This window comes from Schistocerca gregaria, chromosome 6, assembly GCF_023897955.1.
Source record: "Schistocerca gregaria isolate iqSchGreg1 chromosome 6, iqSchGreg1.2, whole genome shotgun sequence".
Classification (NCBI taxonomy): Eukaryota; Metazoa; Arthropoda; class Insecta; order Orthoptera; family Acrididae; genus Schistocerca; species Schistocerca gregaria.
The window spans coordinates 74,581,955-74,600,157 of NC_064925.1; positions in this window are offsets into that span (position 1 = coordinate 74,581,955).

Here is an 18,203-nt window from a genome sequence, read left to right on the forward strand (position 1 = left end):
GTGGCGGTGCGGTCCCCTACGGCACTGCGTAGGATCCTACGGTCTTGGCGTGCATCCGTGCGTCGCTGCGGTCTGGTCCCAGGTCGACGGGCACGTGTACCTTCAGCCGACCACTGGCGACAACATCGATGTACTGTGGAGACCTCACGCCCCACGTGTTGAGCAATTCGGCGGTACGTCCACCCGGCCTCCCGCATGCCCACTATACGCCCTCGCTCAAAGTCCGTCAACTGCACATACGGCTCACGTCCACGCTGTCGCGGCATGCTACCAGTGTTAAAGACTGCGATGGAGCTCCGTACGCCACGGCAAACTGGCTGACACTGACGGCGGCGGTGCACAAATGCTGCGCAGCTAGCGCCATTCGACGGCCAACACCGTGGTTCCTGGTGTGTCCGCTGTGCTGTACGTGTGATCATTGCTTGTACAGCCCTCTCGCAGTGTCCGGAGCAAGTATGGTGGGTCTGACACACCGGTGTCAATGTGTTCTTTTTTCCATTTCCAGGAGTATATATATATATATATATATATATATATATATATATATATATATATATATATATAATGTGTGTGTGTGTGTGTGTGTGTGAGAGAGAGAGAGAGAGAGAGTATGTGAGGTCATCCACATGAGTGCTAAAAGGAACTCTTTAAACTTCAGTTATACGACAAATCAGTAAATTCAACTAAATACCTAGGTATTACACCTACGAACAACTTCAATTGGAAGGAACACAAAGAAAATGTTGTGGAGAAGGCTAGCCAAAGACTGCGTTTTATTGGGAGGACACTTAGAAAATGTAACAGACCTACTAAGGAGACTGCCTACATTACGCTTGTCGTCCTCTTTTAGAATACTGCTGCGCATGTGGGATCCTTACCAGATACGACTGACGGAGTACATCGAAAAAGTTCAAAGAAAGGCAGCATGTTTTGTATTATCGCGAAACATGGCAGAGAGTACCACAGAAATGGTACAGGATTTGGGCTGGACATTATTAAAAGATAGGCGTTTTTCGTTGCGACGGAATCTTCTTACGAAAGATACTTTCTCCTCCGAATGCAAAAACATTTTGTTGACACTTACCTACATAGGGTGAAATGATCGCCATGATAAAATAAGGGAAATCAGAGCTCGTACGGAAAGATGTAGGTGTTCGTTCTTTCCACACGCTATACGAGGTTCGAATAATAGAGAAGTGTGAAGGTGATTCGATGAACCCTCTGCCAAGCACATAAAAAGGATTTGCAGAGTATGTATGTAGATGTAGGTTCTTATGTTATTTGGTTCAATTATTATCACTTTACATCATGATATATCATGACTATGCCTTCCACTGAAGTCTCTCTGGGACATCTATTTGTCCTTCTGTCTCTTAAAACGCTATCTCTCTCTGAGAATCCATAAGTTTTTGAATAATTTTCCTAATAAATGCGTAATGCGAATGTCAGTCGAAAATGTCAGTATATTATGTGTGTTATACTTTAACTGATGAAAATTATCCAGACACCCCTATGTAATCAGACTTGACCACCAGATTTCAAGAGAGGCGGACCTGCCAGTGTAGAGGTACTCGGGGAGCATTTTGCTGTCAACAACGCACGAAATGCACTCGGCCATAAAACAACAGCGCTGAGGCAATGGTTTGTGGACAGTAATATTGCTGGAAGGTGCTGACCTACGCAGTCCCGGCCTGAACCCAGTGGAACAGCTGTTGGATCAGTTAGAAAGTCGGCCGCGCTCCAGACTTCGGCGTCCGGCATCCTCTAGTTTCGACTCTTGAAGCGGAATGGATTCCTCCACAGAGACTGGGGCACCACATTAAAAGTGTCGCCGGGTGAGTTGAAGCTGTCATAAAGACGAAGAAAGCTGGACGCACCTCATTTTAATGACCACTAGTACATATGCGGATAGTATGTGATAGTATTATGTTTTAAGCGTATTCTTTACTGCTGATAACGTGATAGACAATGGCAGATTTTCGAACTGCTGGCGTACTCCGTTATAGTCAAAGGTAGAATAGTGTCCACCTAACAGAACTTGCAAACACTTCACGTTACGAAAAGGGTGGCCCACTTAAAAGTTTCAACTCCAGTACCTCGGGAGCAGCTATAGATATCGAAAACTGGTTTTCACAGGCATGAATATAAGGCAGTGGCTAAATGAAAGCAAATACTATGAAATATTCTATTATTTTCAACATATACTTAGGTTTTCAATGGACCCCAGTATTATTTCTGACATAATCAACAACGTGAAAAATTACGAAAAGAATGGCGTTGGTTGCATAGCAAATACGTCAATTACATTACGAGAAATTGCAAAGCGAACAGAAACTAAAAGAAACGCGCCGCTAGTGCACATCTCGAGACGCAAGCGTGAACCCCAAGTTTCTCGTAATTGCGAAGGGACTGGCGTGTCAAGAAGCAACAAACGCTGTACTTATTGCTATTTACACTGTTATTAAGTGGACTGCACACAATGCAGATGTCCAGCCACACAACAATGCAAAATAAGGAAATAATTTATTCGTTCGCCCTTTATTGATCTTAACTGTAGTACTAGAATGGACGTAACGAAAAACCGAATGTCACCGGCCAGAATAAATATAAGTGGTGGCTGACCAAGGATCTAACTGAGGGTTAAACGATAGTCGTATGTTGTTGTGTGACTGGACATCTGCATTGATTCCAGTCCATTAAATAACAGTGTAAACTTCAATAAGAACAGCGTTTCTTGCATCCAAGTACGTCAGCCACATAGCGATTACGAGCAAAGTGGAGTTCACGTTTACATCTCCGAATGTGCAATGGCTGAGCGTTTCATTTATTTCAAGCATCAAAATTGCTTTACAATTTCTCGCGATGCAATTAACACATTGCGATGCAACCAACAACTTTCTTTATGTGGTTTTTCATGTTTTGATTGTGTAAGAAATAATACGGGATGTCCATTTAAGGAAACGTAAGTTTGTGTTGAAAATAATATTTGCTTCCTTTCTAGAATGTCTCAAAGTGTTTACTTTCATGAGCCCCTGGCTTATATTCATACACGTGAAAGTCGTTTTTCAGTATCTATTGTTTTTCCAGAGATATTTGCGCTGAAACGTTTAATTGGCCCCCAGCACATGATATACCTGATTATCTAAGTTTCCTGAAATGTTTCTCTCTGTCTCCCATCAGACGGGAAGAGGTGTCACATATGTGACCGGTTTAATGTCAAAATAATTTTATAAATATATTTTTAAAAATATACACTACACATATTGTTAAGTTCTGATAGCAAGTATAATAAAATTATTGATTGCTTCACCTCTGAGCATGTGAGTAACATGTGACCTCAAATCCACTCTACAGGAGTTATTACCACTGACTTAAAAATAAGAGCTGTCACCATTTACCCTACATATTTGGAAATTCGCTGGTAATGAAGGTAGTACTCTATTATTCTTCCGTGACTCCTTGTCATCTGCAGCGTCATCCCTTTAGGGTTATTGGGAGTGCCTTGCTTCCAACCCTTGAGTTCGAAATATGTAAACGGTTACCAATACAAAATAGTCTTATCAGTAATTCTAAATGCTACCTAGGGTGCCATATTTCGTGACTACTCTATAAAAATTTTACTTTTAGTGGTCAAGTTTTATTCAAATCTTATAAATTTCTCACGTGAGATGATCCATGTTGTGAACTTATGCAGACTTTTTACAACCGTTTGTTATGAAATTGATCATATGATGCTGAAGACGAAATTCAGTAATTACTTTGTGACGTAAAAAATGTTGAAATAATGTTAGATACTGCTTACGTCACAGGCATCGTTGAACGCAGCAGATATAACTTCCGATATCGTTTCTTTGTTAACATGACTTACACCTCCAAAATTGCAGGCGATACTCGTGGACAGCTTCGTTGACTAATACTTGCTAGGTGTCACTCACACACTCACAATATTCATTTCATTCTTTTCAAAGGTTAGTTAGTTAGTTACATTCATGTTCCATGGATCATTTTGGACGATAATTCGTCACGATGTGAAAAAAGTAATATTACATTCATATTGCAAATTAATTTGTACATATATCTGTACTCTAAATACCATCATATTATTATTATTATTATTATTATTATTATTATTATTATTATTATATCCCCAAAATGAAAACAAGATATACAGATTTAGCTAGCAATTCGTACCCATCACCTTTTACACCCTACGAACATAGAAATTATTCTACGAAATAGAAGGAGTTGTAAAGTAGAAATTTTTTCAATTTATTTTCAAATTTTACCTTGCTGTCCGTTAGACATTTTATATCACTGGGTAAATGGTCAAAAATTTTTGTTGCAGCGTTGTGCACCCCTTTCTGTGCTAAAGACAACCTTAATGTTGAGTAATGAATGACCTTTTTTCTTCTACTATTGTAATTGTGTACCTCATTGTTCCTTTTGAACTGTAGTGGATTATTTACAACAAACTTCATGCGGGAATAAATATACTGTGAAGCAGTAGTCAGAATGCCCAACTCCTTAAACAGATATCTGCAAGTTGATCGCAGATGAGCACCTCACCTTATTCTTACAGCACGTTTTGGGGCAATGAAGACCTTCTTTCTTAAAAATGAGTTACCCCAGAACATTATTCCATATGACATCACTGAATGAAACATAAGTAGAATATGTCAATTTACTGATTTCTCTCTGCCCAAAATTTGCTAAGATGCTAATGTGGCTGAACTAAGTTGTTTTAGGACTTCCAAATGTGTTTTTTTTCCAAATTTAAACTCTCATCAATGTAAAATGAAGAACAAACCGCCTTCAGTCACTTCTAAATAATGAACAAACAGAGTGTAACAGCCACAATTTTTTTCTACTCCTTTAAAAGTTTATTTTTTCCTGAGGAATCCAATCTATAATAGTACAAACAGCTGACAACCTACAACATGGTGCCAGATAATTTTTTTCATAATACCTGTGTACTAATAATAATGTATCATATTATCTTCTGTGAAACAAGAAAATCGATTATATTTAGACGTAAAACATCTGTATGAACGAGAATCTTTGGCATGTTTACGTTCTGCTACTACAATGTGCAAAAAAGTGTGTGACTGTCTCTATATCCCAGTATGTACTGAAAAATTAAAGATGTATATTGCGTATACCAACTGCACAACTGAAACAGACATCATACAATGTTAAACTGTAAGTTGTTTTCATATTATTAACGCTATTAAACTTATAACTACAATATACCATGTTGTAACATAAAAATGTAAAATCAACAGGCAAACAACTAAAAAAAACCTGATGTAAATCACTAAAAAGCACCTGAAGATGAGCCTCCAGGGCTCGAAATGCATAGTGCAGGAAATAAACGCAACTTGTAACAGAAGGCGGTTTGTTCTTCACTTTACGAAAGTAAAACAGTCGCGGACGAAACACTGAAAAACAATGGATAAAATTAAGTCTCATCAATGTGGATATCTAAGAATTAGAAGTACTAATTCGTCATTCTGACAATCTCATGAATACTGTTCAAAAAATAATTCTGTCTGTTAAAATGTCAGAGATCTGTAGACGATATTCGCTCTATGTTGTTACTGCCTAAGAATCGTTATTGTCCTACCACGCGCCTGAGCGGTACTTACATTACAATTTCGCATCGTAAATCTGTCAGCGAGAAAAACGCAACTGCATTAACGATATGGAGGCAGTCCTGTGAGCAGACGGTTTCCTGGAAGAGACTGCCGGCCAGTGGGTGCCCGCGGGCGGTTTGTTGCCCGAGCTCCAGAGTGAATGCAGCGGGGCGCAACAACATGGCCAGGCACCCCGCTTCCAGGAAGCACCCGGTGGGCGACCTCACCTCACCTCACCTCACCTCACCTCACCTCACGTCAGTCGTGGGGGCCGCGCCTCCGCTTTGACTAGCTGGGGAAGCCGGTAAACTGAGTGCGGTGCTCCACCCACGCGCAGAAGCAGCCACTCGTCGCGATGCAACAAACAAGAGTGTCGGAAACTTCATTAACGACGGCATGAGAGAGCAGAGTAATGTTGAGCGTTCCTGTTTGCCGAACCTTGCGTCGAAACTTTAAGTTCTCAATTCTCAGCCACATTCTGCAGAGGCAATGAAATGGTTCAAATGGCTCTGAGCACTATGGGACTTAACATCTGAGGTCATCAGTCCCCTCGTACTTAGAACCTAAGGACATCACACACATCCATGCCCGAGGCAGGATTCGTACCTGCGACCGCAGCAGTCCCGCGGTTCCAGACTAAAGCACCTAGAACCGCTTGGCCACATCGGCTGGCGGGGGAAATGAAGATACTCCTGCAGCGTTTTCGATGGGAAGCGATTGGTCACCCACAATACAGCCTGTAGTTGCCTCCGCCGGTTTCGTATCTGCTCGCATGAACCGCTGACTATGAAGACAACATTTCGGCTTATGCAACGAGCTGTAGACCGGCGTAGAGAACTGGCGGAGAACACAGTCGGCTGTCTTGTATGACCAGGGAGTTTTAAACTTGGAAGCACACTACGACATATGTCTATGTCGGAACGGCCATTCCGCAGAGAAGTAGCTGGAATGTGCAGCTAACTGTTGCAATTTTTTTTTCCCAGTGTAGTTTCCATTTCGCGACTGATTGGACCTTAATTTTCGAATAGCCCTCGTACGTTCGCTAAATAATAAGAGAACGATCGTTGAATCTGGCCACTCCGCACAATGATAACATCGTGACAGTGAGAACAACAAGCTTAACTGTGCAACAGATCATATTTGTTACTGACGAACCCGTCTTTGCCTCGCTATTGCCAACTATGTATGAGAGCTGGATATCCTCCTCTTCCCCCCTCCCCCCCCTCTGTCAGCACTTCTCATCCATCCCCCACTCTGTGTCCATTTCGTTCCCTTCCCCCCACTCCGACCTTGAGATTTGTTAATTGTTATTGCCAACGAATCTTTGATGTGTGTGAAATCTTATGGGACTTAACTGCTAAGGTCATCAATCCCTAAGCTTACACACTACTTAACCTACGTTATCCTAAGGACAAACACACACACCCATGCCCGAGGGGGGACTCGAACCTCCGCCGGTACCAGCCGCACAGAACGAATCTTTAATTGAGATCTGAAGTCGCTTAAGCCGAATGGGTAAATCGGTTGGTATTATTGTATACAAGGTGTAGGTGACCGTTCGTACTTTTGAATCTCTAAGGGTAGAAGCTTCAGTGACAACATTTCGCTTAGTTCCCTTCGGCAAACGTGTAAGAATGTAAAATTTCGGATGATTCAGTTTCTGTTGTAGTATTCTAATCATAAGCCGAAAATCCATAGCTAAAAGTGTTCTGTTTCCTGTTAAAACCGTCTGCAAGGAAGAAAGCAAAACAGCAGACTGTGGTGTTGTTTGAAATTGCACGGAAGGAGAGTGAATATATACGGGAGAAACAATACGTATACTGGTTTACATGCGCTGCTATTGCAGTTAAAATTGACTGAGAAAAAGAAAATGAAACCACACGTTTTCACAGCACAGCAAAGCACTTTCTTACCAGGTCTTCACGGAAGACCTATACACTGGTGTTTAAGTAGATATGCAGTGTGTGTCTGTCTAAATATTTATTACAGTGTCGTCCAAACATTTCAAGAAAATCGCTGTAAGATTTTCTGAGATTATTGCTAACAATGTATCGCTTTATTAGAGTAATGTGAGTAAATTTGACGCAAATCCATCAGAACTAACCGAAATTTTTGCTAACATCGATATTTTTATATATCCTATTTTTCACGAAATGTTTACTAGAGAATCATGCAAAAATTTGAAGTAACTCGGACAAGAACTTTTCGACATAATACATGAGGTCACCGGAATCTATGAAACTACTGCCCTCCACACAGTGTGTGATTCTACATAGTTTGTAATTACAGCAGACGATCTTGAACTTAGATATGCAGCAATGCCACTAGGTTTCGAAAATGCTCTTGTCATGGTGCGGCGGGCCGGCGTTGCTGCGCTCGCCTCTTTTCGGGATTTATTTAATGTCCACTTACCTCAGTATAGTGTCCATTTACCACCCGTTGCTCTGCATTCGTAGTACTATGTAAACGATCGGAAAAAGCAGCGTTGAAGAAGACCACCGTCCATACTTACGATTACAAAGTCAGCGTAACTCAAGTAACAAGATAAACCTGTAAAACTCTATTAGTAACGGTCAAAGTGGGTGCTTCCTCCCTTCATGTTTTATTACGGTCCGTTTCATTTATGACGTCACCAAGCCCACATTTACATTGGTAGTACATCTACTACTAGCTCGTGCAGCTTATAACACACTTAAGACAGTCGGAAATGTGGTAAGTCCAACGCAAAATATTACGAGATTCACACAGGCGATACACTGTTACAAAACGAGTTCACATTCGGTCCTTTCCAGTGGATTATTCGAAAGAAGTTGCTCGCCAAAATGTTCTGTACATGCATACGGAATACGCCACGCAGAATTCTACACAAAAGCCGACAGTTTCACACGAGGTTTTTTTCTGCAACTGCCACACCAAAACCTCTCAAAACTTCACCGAAATGTCCGTAATTGCATCTGCTAACTCGGCAATATAAACCGAGCGCGATTTAACCGTCCTTTCCTCATCTTACAGATAACGTTTTCGGACACATTTAACATAACCTTCTTGTAAAACAGCGACTCCACGACTGACTGAATGCCATTGCTCACAGGGCATATAACTCACTCAGTAACGCGGGAAAGACTTTTCTCTCATTGGTGGATCAACATGATCATCCAGTCAGATAACCTTTCATGATCAATTTCCCGCGCAAACCGCTTTACTCCAATCAGCATTCGCAGATGCATCTACGTCATTTCATATTTCAATATTTCATAAAATATTCCACAAAACCAAATGAAACGAAAATCAAAAGAAAACTGTGCTTGAAATATACATTAGAACTAAGTACCCTCTTACTACCTTTCTGGCTGCGTTATTACAAAACCAAACGCTCCTAGACATACGTCATCCACCAGTTAGTGTGATCCACCGTTTTCAGGACATCCTGCCTACGTAACACTTGCTAGTTACGGATGGTGTAATACAATATATAACTGAAATTTGACGAATGTCCCCACATACAGACTCACCGAACGTTTATTAGAGGCGAGGCGAAGCGAGGCGAGTACTGAACCACACGGAGAGCTGCACGTGGAAAACGCGACAAGTCGTCTTTATCTCGCGAATTCAACGTCGTTGGGCCCAAATCGCAATTATTAACAAATGGGAAGCTCAAGTTGCATGCCACAACCAGTACATACCGTGTAGCTCAGAGTACAGATCGTCTTACTGGAGATCCACAAACACCGTTCCCCCAAAATCAGCAAAGCGTGTGGCCATCAGCGTCAGACGGCTGGTAATCTCACTGGGACCGATACACGAACGCAAATCCCACGGAACTTACTTCTCCACCTTGAATTCCCTAACTTCAAAGAACTCTTTGTGGTGGGGATAACTCAGTGCCAGTGCCAATCTGAAAGGCCGACAGTATCACTTATTACATTGATAAACCGGGGGATGCAACAGAAACTTCAAACTGTTGGCGTACCAAACACTCTTTAGTAGACATGGGGTTGGTACTGGGCTAGAGTGTGTCTTCTCACTTGGCCGGCCTCTTTGCACCAAGTGCAGTGACGGCGCGACTCATTGCAACTCTACGACCAATACTTGGTGTTCATCCAAAAAAGGTTAAAATGTCACACTTCATTATTCTCTGGGGATGGCAATGGCAGCACGGCAACCGCTGCCTTGGTCAGCTGTGGGATCTGCTAGCAGAAGCTTTAGGCAGGTTGCAGCCTCCCTTCTGCAAAAAGCGCCCATTTCCCTGCAAAGGCTCACCTCTCCAAATGAAATTCACTGACTGTCTTCTACCAACAACAGGACTCTGAGATCATGGCTGTGTAGCTTCCAAATGAGAAAAATACAAAGTCTTTGTCCCAAGCCCACATGTCCCATACTCCCAATAAAATAACCCTGAAGCAATGGCAGAAAATCCAACATAATCACTTTGTGGTATGTGACATTAATGTCTAAATGGAGACAAACTGATAGCATGATCTGAGAGGACGAGGAGCATAACAGGTCATTCGGAAATATGACTGGAAACACGTACTAATAGAGGTGGAGATAAAACGTCTTTGACAACGTAGGTTTCGTTGATTAAAAGCACTCATGAGAACACAGCAGGCAAGTGAGAATGGCCGGACCTTGTGCAATACCACTTATCAACTACATTGCCGAGCCATGGACGGTTGGTGAACTTTAAGTCCAATCAGATGGAGACATAACAGAAACATTTACAATGCTAGTAAATTTGTAGTAACTACGACAATAGCTGCTCATAAACACAAACAAAAAATGGTCTTCAAAACGATTTCTTTACAAATGTATGTTTATGGTTTCGCTTTTGCTCTCATACACTTCCAGGGATATCATTTTTAGCAGTTAACTGTGATAAATCTCCTTCAATGTGTCAGTTGAGCTCTTTAGGCTGCTCTTATATCGCTACCGGTACGATACTCGGTGGCCTACAGGGAAGGGAAACTCCCTGTAAGAAATTGCAAATTTAGGAAACGGTGTCACACAGTAGATAACATTTTATTGTATGAAAATTGTTAGGGGTGACTCAAATAAGGGTGAAAGTACAGGTACCACACCTTACACAGGCGTATTAATGGCGGGTCTCATTAAACTACGAAAAGAACTCACAGTCACAATAACAATTCAGCTTATTGCTATAAGACACCAAATAAAATAACTTACACATTGAATCAAACATATGAACATTGAATACATGAGCAAAAGTTTGTAACTGAGAACTGTAGCCAGGTGGGTGAACAGATGAAAGTGTAATACGAAACAGCGTCACAGATACAGCCCATGATTGCATAAATGGGTAATGATTTAAAGAAAGATCCCCAGAAAAGCAAGAATGACCACCAGAAGATTCACCAACGCACTTGATCACGTGATTAGCGCTACTAGCTGCCTGCATATTTAAATCCTAATACAATTTAACTAGCTTCACGTCCCTCTCGCCACGGTGACTGCATTGACAGTTCATGCTTAACACTGCTAAGCCGGCCAGTGTGGCCGAGCGGTTCTAGGTGCTTCAGTCTGGAACCGCGCGACCGCTACAGTCGCAGGTTCGAATCCTGCCTCGGGCATGTATGTGTGTGATGTCCTTAGGTTAGTTAGATTTAAGTAGTTCTAAGTTATAGGGTACTGATGACCTCATATGTTAAGTCCCATAGTGCTCAGAGCCATTTGAACCAAGTGAGAATGTGAGAATGTTTTGTCTGTACTAGGTGTTTAGCTCCATGTTCAAAATGGGAGTGAGCTGGAGCACCAGCATGTAGTGGGCACATTACACTTCGCTTCACCAAAGGCAGTCTTCGAGCATGCATAATAGGGTCACATGCAAAAAGTGTAGGTAAACCCCCCTGTGAGAGGTAGTGAATGGATGACTGCCCACATTAGGAAGTCGCCAATAATCCTCACCCACACATTGAGGCTGAACTGCTGTGATGATTCGCTGCCACCATACCAGTGGTATTCCCCCACAGGTGGTATTCCTCCACAGGTGGCTGTCGTGAAGCTTGATGAATCCATGCCTCATAAAGGCTGCCGGATCTGTGAATGAGATGTATGCCAGCCTGTGGTCTGTGCGATGAACCAGCAAGAAAACCGTCGCGATGGAGGCAAGTCAGTGGGTCATAAGGCCTAGACGCACTGTGTGTGATTTGGATAGTGGCAGTGGTCATGGAGAATTTTCCACATGGTCGTCTGGATTTTCCCATGCGGGCAGGCTACCTGTCAAAGATCGGGTTACTGTCAAAGATGTTTCAACTCCAAAATAAAAAATGGCTCTTTGAACGTATATACTACCATGTACACATTAGACCTTGATTCCTCCATACTTGTCAGGGACCGTTTCCTATAGTACGTCTCCATTTCGTATAACCACCCTCTACACCGGTTTCTCTCCTAAGAGAGTGTAAGGTGGTCATAGTTTCACACTCATCCAAATACTTTGCCGTGATCTACAAACACAATTAGGTATCATGTGATAGGTTGTACATCGTATATCTGAATATATAAAGGAGACTGGCATTTTCACGTAAGTATTGTAAATAATTGTTATCGCTTGTTGATCTACAAACACAATTAGGTATCATGTGATAGGTTGTACATCGTATATCTGAATATATAAAGGAGACTGGAATTTTCACGTAAGTCTTGTAAATAATTGTTAACGCTTGTTGATCTACAAACACAATTAGGTATCATGTGATAGGTTGTACATCGTATATCTGAATATATAAAGGAGAGCCGGTCATTGTCACGTACGTCTTGTAAATAATTGTTAACGCTTATTGCATGAAAGGTGACGTAGTGTCTTTATTATAAAAACGGCGTAATGAATGATTGCGTGTACTAGTAGAGGGTGGAACGCCAGTGGAAATGAAATGGCTGGCGGAACTGAAGCCCTCGGTGGAACGCCCACACAGGTGTGTTGGTCCTGCTTAAACATATGAAATAGCAAGATGGACGTCGTTGCACCTAAGCGCTAGAGCACAATAGAGTGGCGACCGGCCAATTTTGCAGCCGAACCGGAAGGATTATACTTCGGAAATGCTGAAAATCTTGGACGCGAGTGACAGGAACGAAGAAGCGGCACCTCGGAAACCACGCATGATAGGTTATTTGCAAGAAGGATTTTTACTCGGAAGCGTACCATTGCACGAGTACAGGTTTTTCCTCGCAAACTTCTCGCGCTGGACGACAAAAGACTAAAATGTGGTTGGTCGGCGTTCGGAATAATCTGTAGAGAGGGAGAATATTCCGTGGTTTCGAGAATATGGTTCGTTTTCGGAATTACGATGGTAGGGAGCTGGAAAACCAGAGCTGGAGAGACGAGGTCTTCCGTTTTGAGTTCCCGTGTGTGACGGTCGTTCAGTATCTGCTTCTTGTTGGTACAGATGGACTTGCTGTCTTTGCTCTCACGAGATTTTATAGTTCTAACGGTTAGGCACTGTACTGTTGTGAACTTATATGATTCTGGACTTCGCTTCTGGGTTGGAAGTCGTCGTTGAGTACCAAGAGTTCAGTGACTGAGATTACTTCTTCTGCCTATACTTACGTGGAAACGTTATCTGAACTCCATCCTTGTGGTTGGGGGTTCGCGTTTCCCGTCTGTAGAACACAGAGAGGAGAAGACAGTATTAGAGTATAGTAGTCAGAGGACAGCCTTCAGCCGTCCTACTCTTTGAAAGATTTCATTTTGTTGCTGGAGTTCTTCCATCGTCGCTCACGTGTACGAGAACCATCACACCGATGCACCGGACTTAGTACATATAGTGATATTGCTAATTGCATTGGCTTATTAGGGGCTATGAGGCTAAACAGCTGTGATCACGTAGAATTTATTTCCACTGACGTTGCACTCTATTGTAGGTCATCTTTAAATGTAATGTCTTCTTGTGTTGGGTGCACAGATGATAGTTATTTCGCGTTATTTATATTGGGTCGAGCAGTGATAGTACAACGGCAGAGTTGTTCAATGGATCAGTAATTTTCGCTAGGGAATATAAAAATCTGTAATAAAGATTGTTTTTAATATACAATAAATGTATAAGCAGCGACAACGTTTATTATTTATTACAATTAGTTCGCTTAATCATTCATTTCTGTTTAGGTTGGAATTTATGTGTTAAACAGCATTAAGAGATCCTAAGATCTGCTTCATGGGGTAGTCAGACAGGGCCAAATCTTCATTTTAGCGTTTATTATTTTCCGTTGCGCAGAGTCATTTAACACCCATCTGCAGTAGCATCTTGGAAGAGAAACTTGCAATTTAGTATTTTCAGTGTATCAAACTGCAATGCTGCTTCTCAAGTATTTCATGCGATGGGTAGTGTCGACAGAAGGCTTCTGATTTCTTCATTTTACAAACAAAATTGTTTTTAAAGCGGGATATTAAGTCCCCATTCGACAGATCTGTCCCAAATTAGTCTAGTGTGACATTCGTTTTATCGATATATAGTAAGAGGGACAGTAAGACTTGAAGACTAACGACTGTGCTACGTTAGGCTAGAGCCACACCGAGCATGCCTTGCTTGGCGCCTACGTAGCTCATGACTCACCTGGCGGCAAGCACCTGGATCCTTACCGGCCACACCCGAGCATCGATGCCAGGGGCCGTTGGTGCACTGCTTGCTCGCACTGTGGAAATGTGCCTTCCAGTGCTGAGTGAGAAAATGCTTCTAGCAGAAAATATGTGACTGCTAAATTAAACCTGCCCTCTGACTGTGGTCACTATTGTTAGCCTGCACTGGAGATTATCACTGTTATCAAAATTTCAAATAAAAATGGAATGCTGAGAAATAATTAATAAAGAGGTTGGAATACCGCCCCCCCCCCCCCCCCCCCCCGCTAACTCACCGTTATTGACTAGTGAATCATAGCCTAACCGTTCAGAATGGTTTGACCGTGTGCAACTGATAAAGGCTGATCGGTTTACTATTAGCACGGGAGTTGTTTCGCATCAAATCCCACAAAGCAATCATCTGTACACACTTTGTTGTTGAGGTACTGTACAGGGTGTCCCATTTATCTTCACCACCCTATATATCTGTTGGTCCAGATGCAGATTACAAAATGTTTCAAGCAAATGTTCTTTAACCGTCAGGGGGACATCAATCAGCATGACTGACTTCGTTGTAGCTTTGTTTTTTACAAAGTTATGAACAACGGTATGACTTTTTTTAAATGGCAACCTGTATTTTTTATTCGGTAATTCATTTCCTCGCCTAAAGACCTATTCCAAAACGTGTCACTGTGTACCATTCACTGAAACACAACGTCACTAAATACACAACACAACATTGGCGTTGACGCTCGCAGCGCTTAGTACAGGTACTCGAAGTAATGTGACACATCCACGTGCTGACGTTGACAGAGGACAAATGTAAAGCATTAATATGCATGGTAAAGGAGAACTAGGAAATGATGTAATCAGCAGCGTGTATCAGGTAATATAACCTTCAAAGTCACAAGTATCAGCACGACCGTTTTTCTAGCGACACGCCGAGCGACTAGCTTAGTTACCTACACTCAGTCGCAAAAGTATTCGGACAGTGGGAAGTTTCACAATGAGTACTCGAGAAACACTGACTATGAAACCCAAACATGTTTATTAGAAATATATATGCGTAACAACATTAATTACAAAAGAATTATTGTATTATTTCGTTTCCAAAACATAAATAACAGAAAAATTAACAACAAAAATGAAACATGCTGCACACCCTGCTGCTACAAAAGTATTCGGACACAGAGGTAACCTATATTGAGAGACGGGTAATACACAATATGTACAAGAGCCAGGAGGGAATAATGAGAATGGATGACCAAGAACGAAGTGTTCGGACTAAAAAGGGTGTTAGACACTTAGAAAAATTTATACAAGACTGTGCTTAAACTGACACACAATATTTTTTAGCGCAACGCAATCTGACTTTTAAAAATCCCTACGAAAGAATGGCCATGACTAACATTGCACACCCTGCTGCTACAAAAGTATTCGGACAGAGTCCAATAAATGTTCATAAGTTGTACGACGAAAATGTCAATACCTTTTGGGTCCACCTTTCATTTTCAATACCTCCTCCAATTTACTAGGCATACTTTCCACGAGTTTGCCCAGTTTCTCTTTCAAGGTCTCCTTCGTATAGATGTTGTTCGCGCGGAGGGTCCGTTTCAATTTATTGGGTTAAGGTCTGGTGATGGGGAAAGGGGGTGCAATACTTTCGAGCACTTGAAGAGCAACCACATTTGTACAACATGCGCGGTATGCTTGGGGTCATTATCCTGATAAAAATGATAGTTGTTCGCAATACCTAAATGTCGTGCACTCTGCTTCAAATCTCCTCGCAGTATATTCAAATACGCATCCTTGTTCATCGTATCATCAATGAACACTAAATCACGCACACCACTGCCGGATGCATCCACGCACCATGATGCTCCCACCTCCAAACTCTACTGTTGGTTTGAGGTTCCTGGGATTCAGCTCTTCATTGGTCTTTCGCCACACGTTTGCCTTTCCGTCTCTTTGCCATAATGTAAATTTACATACGTTGCAAAATATCACCCGATTCCACCAAGCCTGATCGTATTCGGCGTATTCCCTCACAAACTGCATAAGTTTCTTCTGGTTCACTGCATTTATGAATGGCTTTCGCCGTGCCACTCGACCATGGTACTGCGATCGCACGGTTTCGGGATGAACTTTTATACCAAGGTCTCCCTCCACCTCACTAGCAATTCGTGTGGCAGATATTTTCGGATTCTGTTGTACCTTACGCAGAATCACACGTTCATCTCTCTGTGAAAATGCCCGTGACCGTCCTGTACTGCAACGGAACTCCAATCGGTCTTCTTTCTCGAACCGTTTAATAATGTCGTGAACTGTACTTTTCTGCATGTTCACTATTGCGGCAACTTCCCTGTAGGTTTTCCCCTTCGCGTGATGATTAACGACAAGTTGCCTTTGCTCGAACGTAGAACACTTCCCACTGCGTCCTATCGTCGACCTGCACCGGCTCGCGACACGTGTTTACTAATCATCGCTATCGTCTCGCGAAAATGTCGGACACACTCAGTCGCTTCACCCTCTGTGCGTCTCGGAATGAACTATTCTTTCACGTTGTACACCTTTGTCCGAATACTTTTGTCGGACCTTCCCATGCCGTTTTCAGGAAATATTACGTAACAGACACATGTCCAACAACAATTCTTCGTATTTGACGCGTGTTTCACGTTGCCACATCGTACTCAGAGTTCCAAATACATTACAAAGTGCAATTTCTGTATTTGTTCATGCGGCAAACTGCAAAATTATGCGCCGTTACGTGCTGTCCGAATACTTTTGCGACTGAGTGTACCTCCCAGTGCACCCGGTCTCGTTGGTTGACAGCTGTTTGTTTATCGAGTTGAGTGACATGGCGCATGGCAAGTTACTTCGAGCCGCGGCCGGAATGGTGTAGGCCTACTGCGTGACAGTAGCAGTCAGCGGGCAACAGAGAAGTGGTATCGCTACTGGAGTTTACTGTTCCTGTTAATACATACCAGTTCCTCGCTAATAATTTATTACAGCATCAAGATAACAGCTTCATGACCTATGTGCTGTTTTCTGCTCAGGTCTTTGAAGACTGGAAGTTGGTGAACATTTATTAGAACTTATGCACTCCACTCAGGGCGGTGGAAGCAACTAGGCACCTCACGTGTACTGCAGTCTTAGTACAAATGAGATCAGTGGTAGCACAAAGGAGGTATGAAGGAAGGAAATAATTCTCATGGGGAAAGGATATATATATATATATATATATATATATATATATATATATATATATATATATATATCAACAAATTTCTCTTTCACTTGCGGTAAACTTCATGAATCGATATTTCCACAACGAAAATAGAACCCAATAAGGGAAGGTATACAAACAAATCCCCGGCAACGCATTGGGCACCCGCATGGCACCCTCCCATACCAACCTTTTATGATTCAACTCGCATAACTTATCAGTGACACTCTCTCGCCTATTTCGCGATAATACTAAACGACCAGCCCTCCTTTGCACTTTTTCGATATCCTCCGCCAATCCTGTAGGGTAAGGAACTTATAAAACGCAGCAACACTCCAGAAGAGTATTGCACGCAGTCTCTTTAGTAGGTCTCGTGCAACTCTTATGTGTTCTGCTACTGGCACGCAGGCTTGTGTTTGCCCTCCTCACTGCGTTGCCTACGTGATCGCTCCAATTCAAGTAGCACATAACTGTAATCCCTAAGTATTTAGCCTTTAGACTTGTGTGATGTGTAACAGACTCCTTTCAGTACCTACTCTTGTGGATGACGGACGCTTTTCATTATTCAGAATCACTGGCCACTTTTCGCCTAATCTAAGTGGTTTTGCAATTAGTTTTGATCGTATGATAGCTTTGAGGGATGGAAAATAGCAGTAGCGTTTGCAAACAATTTAAGAGTGCTGCTCAGATTGACACCCAAATAGTTTATGCAGGCTAGGAATTGCAGATGGTCTCTAACACTTCCTTGGGGAACCCAGGTATCACTTCTGTTTTA